Raw genomic sequence first — 12,732 nt, forward strand, 5'->3', positions numbered from 1 at the left:
CGGGTCGTCTTCGCCTTCGTCCTCTGTGTCGTAGAGTTCGGGGAACTGATCTCCCTCATCTGGGGTTCCTCTGGTTTCGGTCAGGTGAGCGAAAAACTCCGGGCTTTGGGGGTTTTCCCGCGATACGTGGGTGGCGCGCTTGGGCCCTCGTTCCGGTCGTGCTTTGGGCGGTGGAGCTGGTCCCGGTCTAGGCGTTCCACATCTTGCTGCTATGTGGCCGCTCCCCCCACATCGGTAGCATTTCAGTGAGCTCCGTGGGGCAGTTGGTCTGTGGGAGGGCTGTGATGTTGGGGGTTCCCGTCTGTTGAGTGGCCCTTGGTCTGATCGACCTCTCTCCTTTCCCTCGGGTGGTTTCGGCGTGTCGCTCGCCCGCAACCCTCTGTTGACTTTTATCGCTACCCGGAACCATTCAGAGAGTCCGTTTGGGATGTCACGATAAGCAGTCACTTGGGAAATTCTCTTATCTAGGCTTGTCCTAAAAAAGTACACCAGCAATCGCTCGGGTAGGGGAGGTAGTGTCCCAACGACTCTCCTGAATTCACGGATATGCTCTTTGATGGGCTTCCCCTTCTGCATTAGGTTTCTGAGCTCATCTTCCACATAGGGGTCGTCCTCCTCCTCCTCATAACGGTTTCTCAATAGTTGCAAGAACCCATCCGCATCTTGCAGCTGGGGGGCCCTGTTTTTATAGAGGGATGCTGACCACCTCTTTGCTTCTCCCTCCAGCCCTTCCGAAATGGCATTCACTAGGGCTCTAGGGAAAGGGAAAAGGTGTCCATAACGCTCTATGTATATCTCAGCTGAATCGAGAAATTGGGCGAGGTTGTCTGGGTCACCGTCGAACTTCCCTCTGAACTGGGGTGGCTCCTCCCTGTCTACCCTCTCCTCTCTGTGCTGAGCTGTGTAGGGCCCCCCTCGGTGTTGAAAGACTTCTGCCTCGCCTCTCATCCTGGGGTAGGGAGGTGCTGCCTCATCTAGGCTTTGCTGCTTTCTGGGAGGGGGGGGGGACCCATGGATGCATCGTTGGGCTCCTTCTCCTCCTGCTGTGAAGGGGGGAAGGGCTGCGCCTTGGCCTACGTCCTCTCGGGTCCACAGCCCAGACTGGTTCTCTCTTTTCTTTGGGTCTGCAGGATGGTTCCTCCCCCTGAAGGGTGGCACGGTCAAATTTTTCTTTCAACTCATCTATGGGGCTTTCGAGTGGCTTCCTTAGAATTTCTTGGCGCTTACTTTGTTTTCTGGCTTGTTCCCACTCCCATAGCCAGGAAGCTCTGCCCAATTCACTTAGAGGTTTTCCCTTATCTCTCACGTTGGGAAAGGGGAATTCCGCCTCTGAAGCTTTTGGCACAGTCCCCGGGTACTTATCTGATTCAGGCTTCTTTGTTTGAGGTTTTTCCGAGAAGGAAGGCGGGGAGAGTTGAGCCTTCGTAGTTTCCAAACTGGCTGGAGTCACGACCGCTTCTCCTCCACTCGTTGCTTGAAGCAGGCTTTCCTCCGAGAGCTTCGCTTCAGCCATAGTGTCGGGGGATAACCTCCAATCCGACCATACGTCTGGGAGGGAACGGGATGATTTAAACTCAGCCAGCCTGGCTTTGAGGGAGTTTGGCAGTCTGTCAGGTTTCGGTTCTGTCTTAAATGAGTTCCATTATCAAGCGCAGAGTCTCTAATAAATCACTTTTTATTAAGAACAGAAATAGCCGACATTCCTAACTCTAATTGCTGCCAAACTGGCTCCTCCTCCCAACCCCCTCCTCTTCCGCTCTCCAGCCCGATGTCCCATTGGCCATCATGCAAATCCATCTCTACGTCCCGGCACGTACTTCTCACAGGAATGTGGCCCCCACCCTCGTTCCCCAGGAAACCCTATCTGTTGCATGCAGAAAACTAGGTAAAAGTTCATCTCAGCAATAAATCAGCGCTTCTGGACTTTGCTTCATGTCTTCATGTCAGAACTGGAAGAGAGCCTAATTTGGAATGCTGACACTGGGGCAACCAGACTAAGTTTTTTTCTGCAGGAGCAGTGTCTGAATGGAATGCTGGTACTGGGTGAGTGATTGGCCAACTCACAGGTAAAAAAGAAAATTTTTAATAACTTCAAAAGGTGTCCCAGAGCGGAAATGAGCAGCTAATTGGTACTTGGGAAAGTTAATGGAGGGAGAAGAACAAAGAGGAGGTTAAAATACCAAAGTCCAAGAAAGAAAATTTTACAACTGGATTTAAAATTGGATTTGGAGAAATTAAAAACAATAAAAGAAAAAGAAACCCAAGGAAAAGTACTCTTTATGTGGATTCAAAATATTTTTGATAGTTTTGACATTTGAAGGAGAAGAACAAAGAGGAAGTTAAAATACCAAAGCCCAAGAAAGAAAATTTTATAACTGGATTTAAAATTGAATTTGGAGAAACAAAAATAATAAAAGAAAAAGAAACCCAAGGAAAAGTACTCTTTATGTGGATTCAAAATATTTTTGACAGCTTTGATACTTAGTTGCTCTGAGAATATTGTGGATTTGAGAGAGACATCTGCTGGCAGAAAGAGAGAACTGCAATCTTGGTTGGAAAATAGAAGAGAAAATAACAGCTGTGACCTTGACTAATAAAAGATAATTCAGAAACTGTGAGAACTTTTAAGGAGTATTTGCTTTTCTGAACTGCTTGGTTTTGACTTTCAACGGTTGTGGAAGATAATAAAGCTTTAACTTGGAGTGGATTGAATAAATATTCAAATTGGATACTATTTGGAACTAAAAAAGAAACTATATGGACTTTAAAATTTTAATTAAAATATAAATCAAAAGTTTTAGCAATTTTTAAAAATTGACAATATGGAGTCTTGGATGTGTGAGGAATTAATTGAGATGTTTAAAAACATGTGTGACTCACTAAAGGGTAATACAATGTCAGAAATTTTGCTGGAACACACAGAACAGGAAAAAGAGCATAAATGAGGAGCAAGAAAATAATATTGAAGGAAAATGAATTGAATGCAAAAAGCAGTTAGATGATTTCACTGGGATTAACAGTGGCAAAAAAAGAGTGGATGGGGGGAATATCCCCCCAAAAAGAATCAATCAAAGGGAAAAGAAGGAAAGAGTGGAAAGAGATTAGGAGAAAGCTTGGGGAGAATTATTCGTGTAATATATCTAAAAGTGAGAAAAAGAAAAAGAAGAAAAAGAAGAAGTTAAAAGAATGGGATAAAAGGAGGAAATTATTAAGAAGTGGAATTTTGGAGAGACCAAGAGAAAATAGTTAAAGAGGGGAAGAATAGAGGAAAGGAGGAAAGGAAATAAGATATATATTAATAGATTTAAGGGAACTGTATTAATTTATTAATTGTGGGTCAAATAAGTTAAAGGATTTTAATGTAAGAAGTGAACATGATGATGTATATTGCTTATAGCAAAACAGAATAGCAGATGAAATACAGTATGAAATGGCAATGGGGTTTAATTATGAAGACAAGATAAATTAAGAGACAAAATTGAAATGTTAAAAAGTGGGATGGGGATTTTGAGAAATATATACTGTAAATGAAGAAATAAGATAATTAATTGATGTTATTGTAAGAAATTAGGAATTAAGGGTGGATAGTGATACTGTTTCTGTATTATGTATTAAGAAGAGATTAAGATAAGATAAAGAAATATGGAAAAAGAATATTATGGCCGAAATTGGAAATATGTAAAATGTACTGGGGGGGGGGAAGAGATGAAATAACAAGACACGGTGAAAAATGATGAATTTGTGATAAAGAATTATATAAAAGGGATGAATTTGGAAAAAGTGGGAAGATTGGAATAGATAAAAATTATAAAAATTAAGATATATAAGATGTATAAAATGTGACCCGGTCAACACTCTGTTCATAAAATATGTATGATGAAAGAATTTTTTTAATAAAACTCATTTACCAAAAAAAAAAAGAGGGTCTGTCATGAAGGGGATGATGGTGGGACTCATGGGGGAGAGGGTGTATGGCAGAGCAACAGAAGCAGAGTTCAGCGCAGAATGGCGGAGCAACGAGCAGGCAAGCAGCAAGCACCGTGGGAACACCAAAGATGCTGAGGGTGATTGCTGGCATTTGGGACAGCTGGAGTGGGGCGGGAAGCTCTGGCCCTTCATAATCATCTGGAAGGCGGAGGCTCGTAGTAGTGTCTTAGACTGTTCTGACCTAGGCTTCCCAAGAGCATGAAGAAGACTCCTTGTCCCAACAAAAACCACTTTTTATTAAGTTACTGTGAATTCCTCTCATTCACATCCAGCAAAGTCTTTCAAGGGAGAATTTACAGTCACAGACCTTATCTGGCTTGGAGAGCTGCCAGGCTGATATCTTCAAAACTTGGCAAGAAGTCTCTGAGAGTCACGAACCAATTAAGCGAACTAATTGTCTCCTGCAAACTCCACTCCCCTTTCGCTCCTCTTTATGCAAGAAATAAGCTTCCGGAGCTAATATGGCTTCCAAAGCTGACACCAGGACTGGCCCATGTTCCTCCCCAACCTCCTCACTGTCCAAATTTGCTGTCAGCTCCGCTGGCCGCTGGCAGGCCACAACATAGACTCACTTTGTGCCAAGATTCTGTGCTGGAATAAAGGCATTAGAACTCAGCTGGGTGTGAGGTGTCCTACTTCCCTAGCTTGGAGCTCAGAACCATGGCAGTAAGCCAGCACTCTTTCAAGTTATCTACAGCTGCCTTCCAATGGTGCTCCCTGGAGACCACCCAAAGGCAAAGGAGCAAAGCGGGGATGGCTGAAGGGACAGTGAAAGAGGCTGACACTGGAGCGGTGCTGGAACCCACCCCAGCGGCAACCCTCATGCCGGAGCAGGCTGGGGGAGAGGCCCAGCCAGACGTGCACCCCTAGGAGTGCGAAGGGCAAGCTGACATGCAGCTGACCCAGGAACAGTCTGCAGCAGGAGCAGGGCAGGAGTTGGTGGCCACAGGAGACTGGTGGCACAGCTCATCGGTGGCCACTGGAACCAGGGCCTTAATACTGACCCCAAGCTTTCCAGGTGCTCATTTGACCTGGTGGTGGGAAATAAGGTTGACAGATGGTGAAGAGGATGGGGAATTGAGCTATTCAACTGCTCCAGGCAGCCAGACGATGGAGCAGTAGCGGGAGCATTTTGGAGAGGCTAGCTTCTGAGACACTGACTCCTGTCAGTGTTGGGAGCTGGGGGGGGAGGTGGGCACCTGGCAGGCGAGGCCACTGTCTGACCACATGAGTGTGGCCCTGCCCACCCAGTTCCATTTGGCCAGCCCTAAGCTCCGCCTGGATGCAGGCTATAGCCGGTCCCAAGAGCCCCAGCCGGTAAAGGTGGCAGTGCAGAGGTCCTCCCTGGCAGGGCAGGGCAGGCATACAGGACTGGTTCCAGAAGAGGCCACAAGGGTGGCAGACAGTAGGCCCCAGTATCCAGGACTGCGACCAAGCAGCCCACCTTTTGGCCGGCAGCAGGCAGCACCTAGGAGTCCTAGCCACCGGCAGGCCGACCAGACCCCGCTGGTTCCTGGGTGGCCTATGGGGTTTTGGCAACCCCACCCTTTGCCTTTGGAGCCATCACTTTTGAGAGCCACCTTCGATGGGAACCCTGACAGACTGGCCCTGTTCCTGAGCCAGGCAATCAGCCACCTGGATCAGTCATTGATTTATTCTCAAAGCAGGGCCATTTTGTGGTGTGCCCAAGCCTGCCATCAGCACATAAACTGATGAAGCTGAGGGCGTGGCCAGCGTCGTGGCAAAATGACACTTTCTACATGGGCTCCCGAAGGATCGTTGATATCGCAGCTGTTTAGGGGTCTTTTTTGACCGAAGCTGTCCTGTAGGGACGGTAAACGAGAGAGGCACAGACTGGCGAGCATAGGGAAGTCGCAAATTCCCTGGCTGGTTGGAAGAAGCCTCTCAACCGGACGGCTGAGAAAGCAGCCATTGAGAGCTGCTATGAAGCTGGGGTGGCCACAACAGAAGCACAGAAGTAAAAGGAAGTGTGGACCATCTGGGTGAGATACCTGCTTTTCTTTTTTTAAAAAAATACAAGTTTCTTTTCATAATCTCCTGGAAATAGCTAAAAGAGGAGAAAACAGCAAAAAGAGAGGAGGGGAGAGTGGGCGTGTGTTGGCTTCTCTACCTCCGACAATACAGCGGTGAGGAAAGCGGGTGCGCCCAAACGAAAGAAGAAAAAATTAAATGATTCAGCAGAATTGATTTCGAGAATAAGAAAATAAGAGCAGAAAGCCTAATTCAGTATTTTTAATTTTTTTATTTTTAATAAATGAAATTGAACTAAATTTAGTGATCAAATGAACTATTTTTTAAAAAATAAAAAACTTTTTCTACTTCTCCCGGGTGAAAATAAACTACAGTGCCACCTAGAGGCACTAGTAAAAGGACAATGAACTGAATAAATTAAAGGAACAAGAATAAGAATGACTTTGATAATGCTTGCTGAACTGATTAGAGGTACACTGAGAGCATTGTTTTAAATTCAAGCTGGAACATTATACCTTTTGAAGTTTGTAAAAGAAGAAGTAACAGGAAAGATTACTGACAACCCCCATCTAGTTTTGCTTTTAGGATATTTTTCTTTTCTTTTCTTTTCTTTTTTTCTTTTCTTTTCTTTTCTTTTCTTTTCTTTTCTTTTCTTTTCTTTTCTTTTCTTTTCTTTTCTTTTCTTTTCTTCTTTCCTGTGGATCACAGAGTTGTTAATTTTTAGGCAGTCTTCTTTTGTTTTTTTTTCTAGGGTTTTTTTTTTGTATAACAATTGGTTGGATTGTGTCTTTCTTTTTCTTTTTCTTTTTTGTGTTTTTTTTTCATATACAGACACTCCTTCCTTTTTTTTTTTTTTTTTTGTTTTATTTAATTCCTCACCAGAGGTAATTTGGATTAAGGTAAGAAAAACCTGAAGAATAAGAATGTGAACGTTGGATTTGGATTACAATTGAGATTACATTTTTCTTTTTTCATTTCTTTTTCTTTTTCTCCTTTTACTTTTTTCTTTTTGGCTGGTTGGTGGGTTTTTTGTACTTTTTTTTTTCATTCACCCAACAGAGTGGGTTAAATATTTGGATTACAAATTGTATTTGGATTATAAACCTGGTGGATTATAATATCAAAACATCACAAGATGAAGAAAACAACAACTCATCTGCCTTCAACAGCTTCCTCAACAACTTCTAGCCCTGCAGCCCAGAGAACATTGGATACTATGACCATGCAACTGGAACTAAAAAATACAATACAGGTGTTTCATGAAGACTTCAAAGAAAGAATAGGCAAATGGAAAAAGTAGAAGGAGAATTAAAAGATGTTAAGGGGATAATTGAAAAAAATGAACAAAGAATACAAAAGGTGGAAGAAAAAGCAGAATCAACAGAAAAAAGAGTGGGAGAGCTGGACAATATTTATTGGTTCGATTTATTTATTGGTTCGGTTTATATGCCGCCCTTCTCCGGAGACTCAGGGCGGCTTACAATGCATTAAGCAATAGCCTTCATACTTTTGTATATACCTGCTTAGTAGGGCTTTCAGCCCCCCCCCCCCCCAGCAGTGTTCTTTTTTTATACGAAGTCAGTTTATTGCCCCCACAATCCGGGTCCTCATTTTACCTACCTCGGAAGGATGGAAGTCTGAGTCAACCTTGAGCCTGGTGAGATTTGAACTCACAGTAATTGCAGGCAGCCGGCAGCTAAGTGCTACTTAACAGCACTTAAGTCCGCTGCACCACCAAGGCTCCAATAGACTTACAACAACTGATAAAAACCAGGAAAAAACAATTATTTCTTTAGAAATGGATTGTGCAGATTATTATCTAAGATTTCAAAACATAGAAGATAAGGGGGAAAATTTAGCTGAAATAATGGCAGAGTTGTTGGCGGAAGCAATGGAGGAAACTAAAGAAAATATATTGAATGAGATTGATGAGATATTTAGAGTACACACTAGATATGCAATGAGAAACAAACTACCTAGAGAGGTGCATGTAAGATTCACCAAGAAAGCAATAAAAACTGAGATATTACAGATAGCAAGAAATAACCCAATAAAATATAAAAGCAGAGAGAGAGAGTGGTGTTGAAACAAATACCTAGAAGAGTTAGAGATCTGAGAAAAGAATACCAGTTCTTGACAAAAAGTTTAATTTAAAAAGGAGTGAGCTTCAGGTGGTTAATACCGAAAGGAATATTGGTGAATTGGCAGGAGCAAAGACACAGACTAGATTTGTTAGAGAAGGCAGAATTATTTTATCACCAATACTTGGGATTACAAGAGGAGGAAAGACAGAGAGAGGAAAGAGATTAGATATCAGGAAGAAACTGTGAAAGAAAAAGAAGAACAAACAAGAGAGACAGCAAAGGAACAAGAAGAAAGAGCAATAAGAGAAGGGGCTAGGCTAAAAGATGTTAAAGACCAAAGAGAGATAAGATCGACAAGATCAGCAAAGACTATTAACAAGTAAACTATGGAAGAAGAAATAAAAGCAATATCAATAAATATAAATGGACTAAATTCGGCAATAAAAAGGAAAAGAACTTTAAATAAATTGGACAAATTAAAAATGGATATAATATGCTTACAAGAAGCTCATATTAGAAAGCAACATAAAAAACTTTTGGAATACCCAAAATTAGGAGAAGTATTTACTGCACTGGCAAATCAAAGTAAAAGAGGTGTAGTATTATACATTAAAAAAAACATTAGAACCTAAATAAATATTTGTCGATGAAGAAGGGAGGGTTCTTATGGTGGAAGTAACAATGAACTATAAACAAACACTGCTAGTGGCGATATACGCCCCAAATGATAATCAAGATTTTTATGGAAAATTACACAGGAAAATAATACAATTTGAATATGAAAATATCTGCATGATGGGTGATTTTAATGCAATAACAGAAGTTGATTTGGACTACAAAACTACAAAGATAAATAAGAAGTCCAGGAAAACTCTTCCAAAAGCCTTTTTTACAATGGTTGAGGAAGATATCCGAAAGAAAAACAATATACTTTCTATTCAAACAGACATATGTCATGTTCTAGAATAGACACGATGTGGATATCAACCAATTTATTAGCTAATGTACAAGATATAAATATTGAAGCAAGCACATGGGCAGATCATAATCCGATCACAATTATATGGAAGGGACAAAAAAAGAGATCAAGATGGACATTAAATCAAACAATATTAAATGAAAAAGAGTTTCAACAATTTATGGAGAAAGAATTGGTTTTCTTTTTCAGAGAAAAAAAAGGAAGATACCTCATTACAAAATGTGTGGGACACAGTGAAAGCATACATTCGAGGATTGGCAATGACTTATTTGGGAAAAGGGAACAAAAAGAAAAGACAAACTCAAAAAAAATTGGAAGAGGTGTATAAGAAATTAGAGATGGAACTGCAGAAAGATACACAAAATAAGAAGATTAAAAATCAAATGGACCTAAAAAACATGAATTGAATTGAATTGAAAAAGAGGATTTGGCACTTAAAATAAAGACTTCTAAGCAAAATTTCTTTGAAAATGCAAACAAGCCAGGAAGATGGTTGGCATACAAAATGAAAAAGGAGAGAGAAAAAAAAGTTAATTAATCAACTAACAGATGAGGCGGGAACTGTATGTTATCGAAATGAAGAAAAGAAAAAAATAGTACAGAAATATTATGAGAAACTCTATAAACAAGAGACAATATCAGACGAAAGGATAAAACAATATTTAGAAAAAACTGAACTACCCAAAATACCAGAAGATTATAAAAAGGCATTAGAGGAAAGAATAATGATGATGGAACTAACAGAGGGGATTAAAAAACAAAAGAATGGTAAAATGCCGGGCCCAGATGGATTGCCAGCAGAGTTGTATAAAACATTACAAGATGTAATAAGCAACACAATGCTGGAAGTATTTAATGAACTCCTGGTAGAAGTGAAGATACCAAATTCGTGGATGGAGGCATATATTACCCTTATACCAAAAGAAGACACAGACCTGCAACAAATAAAGAACTATAGACCAATCTCCCTGTTAAATGTGGATTATAAGATATTTGCATCAATAATTGCTGATAGACTAAAGAGATTGTTAAATGAATTTATACACACAGACCAAATTGGTTTCTTACCTAAGAGACAGATTAGAGACAATATGAGAATAATTTTGAACACTTTGGAATATTATGAAGCACATCCAGAAAAACAAATGGCGTTGATGTTTCTTAATGTACAGAAGGTGTTTGATAATGTGAATTGGCAATTTATGATAAAACAATTACAGACTATGGATTTTGGGGGGAGATTTATAAACATTTATTTATTTATTTATTTTATTATATTTCTATACCGCCCTTCTCCTGCGGGACTCAGGGCGGTGTACAGCCAGGATAAAACATAGTATATAAAATTTAAAAACATTTTAAAAACAATTAAATAATTTTGGCCCGAATTTAAAACAACCCAATTAAAACCGAATTTCGATTAAAAAACTAAGAGGATGGGATCAAGCCAGCCCAGCTAGATGGAACAAGTGTGTCTTCAGGGCCCGACGAAAAGTCCGGAGGTCTGATATCGTGCGTATCTCAGGGGGCAGGTCATTCCAGAGGGCAGGTGCTGCCACAGAGAAGGCTCTCCCCCTGGGGGTCGCCAGCCGGCACTGCCTGGCCGATGGCACCCTGAGGAGGCCCTCTCTGTGTGAGCGAACCGGTCGGTGGGAGGCTATTGGCGGCAGAAGGCGGTCTCGCAAATACCCCGGCCCTAATAATAATAATAATAATAATTTTATTTCTATACCGCCCTTCTCCCGAAGGACTCAGGGCGGTGTACAGCCAATTTAAAAACACAAGACACAACAATGATTAAAAATTAAAATAATTAAATAGATTTGGCCGATTTAAAACCCCAAAAATTTAAAATACCCCAATTTAAAATTATTATGTTGATAGCCCGGCCTGGCGGAACAACAGGGTCTTCAATGCGGAGTGAAACGCCCGGAGGTCGGAGATCTTACGTATTTCCGGGGGCAGTTCCATGGAGCGCTTTAAAGGTGGTCACCAACACCTTGAAGGGCACCCGGAAGACCACAGGAAGCCAGTGCAGCTCGCACAGGAGAGGTGTTATATATGAGCACCCCGTCGCTCCCATAATCCCCCGCGCGGCCGCATTCTGGACCAACTGCAGCCTCCGGGTGCACCCCAAGGGCAGCCCCATGTAGAGAGCATTGCAGTAGTCCAGGCGGGAAGTGACGAGTGCTTGAGTGACCGTGCATAGGGAGTCCCAATCCAGAAAGGGACGCAACTGGCGTATCAGGCGAACCTGATAAAAAGCCCCCCTGGCCACGGCCGTCATATGCTCTTCTAAAGACAGCCACACGTCCAGGAGGACGCCTAAGTTGCGAGCCCTCTCTGTGGGGGCCAGTGATTCGCCCCCAATAGCCAGCGATGGCACCAGCTGGCTATATCGGGACGCCGGAAGCCACAGCCACTCGGTCTTGGAAGGGTTGAGTCGGAGCCTGTTTCTCCCCATCCAGGCCCGCACGGCCTCCAGGCACTGGGACATCACTTCAAGGGCATCGTTGGGGTGGCCTGGGGTGGAGATGTACAGCTGAGTGTCGTCAGCGTACTGATGGAACATGATTAAAACAATTTATTATAAGCAATCAGCAAAGGTGATGGTAAATGGAGATATGACAGAGAAGGTTAATATCATGAAAGGCACAAGGCAGGGTTGTCCTTTATCCCCGTTACTATTTGTGTTGACATTAGAGGTTTTAAATAGAAATATAAGACAAAATGAAGAGATAAGAGATATTTATTTTATTTATTTTATTTATTAGATTTTTATACCGCCCCCCTCTCCCGAAGGACTCGGGGCGGTGCACAGCCAAAGTTAAAAAACATACAATATAAACAATTAAAATACGTTTAAAACAGAATTAAATCTAAAAATGGCTCCCCAATTTAAAATGCCTTACCCATACCCCTATAAAAAGACGAATTTAAAATTTAAAAATTTAAAATTTCCACATTTAAAAAGGGGGAAGATTTAGGCCAGGCCAGCTTGATAAAATAGAAAAGTCTTAAGCGCGCGGCGGAAGGTGCGCAGATCCGGGATCCTACGTATCTCCGGGGGGAGCTCGTTCCAAATCGTAGGTGCCCCCACAGAGAAGGCTCTCCCCCTAGGGGCCGACAGCCGACATTGTTTGGCCGACGGCACCCGGAGGAGCCCCTCTCTATGGGAGCGTACTGGCCGGTGGGAGGCTATTGGTGGTAGCAGGCGGTCCCGTAAATAACCAGGTCCTAAGCCATGGAGCGCTTTAAAGGTGATAACCAGAACCTTGAAGCGCACTCGGAAGACCACCGGGAGCCAGTGCAGCTCGCGCAGGAGAGGTGTCACATGGGAACTCCATGTCGCTCCCATCACCACCCGCGCGGGCCGCACTCTGCGCCAGTTGGAGCCTCCGAGTGCACCTCAAGGGGAGCCCCATGTAGAGAGCGTTGCAGTAATCCAGACGAGAAGTAACGAGGGCATGAGTGACTGTGTGTAGGGAGTCCCGATCTAGATAGGGACGCAACTGGCGGATCAGGCGAACCTGATGAAAAATCCTCCCGGACACGGCCGTCACATGCTCTTCTAACGACAGCCGTGAATCCAGGAGGACACCCAAGTTGCGAGCCCTATCCGTGGGGGCCAATGATTCGCCCCCAATAGTCAGCGATGGCATTAGCTGACTATATCGGGACGTCGGAAAC

Source organism: Pituophis catenifer, unplaced genomic scaffold (assembly GCF_029215685.1).
Source record: "Pituophis catenifer annectens isolate HBS135680 unplaced genomic scaffold, rPitCat1.0.hap2 SCAF_5, whole genome shotgun sequence".
Lineage (NCBI taxonomy): Eukaryota > Metazoa > Chordata > Lepidosauria > Squamata > Colubridae > Pituophis > Pituophis catenifer.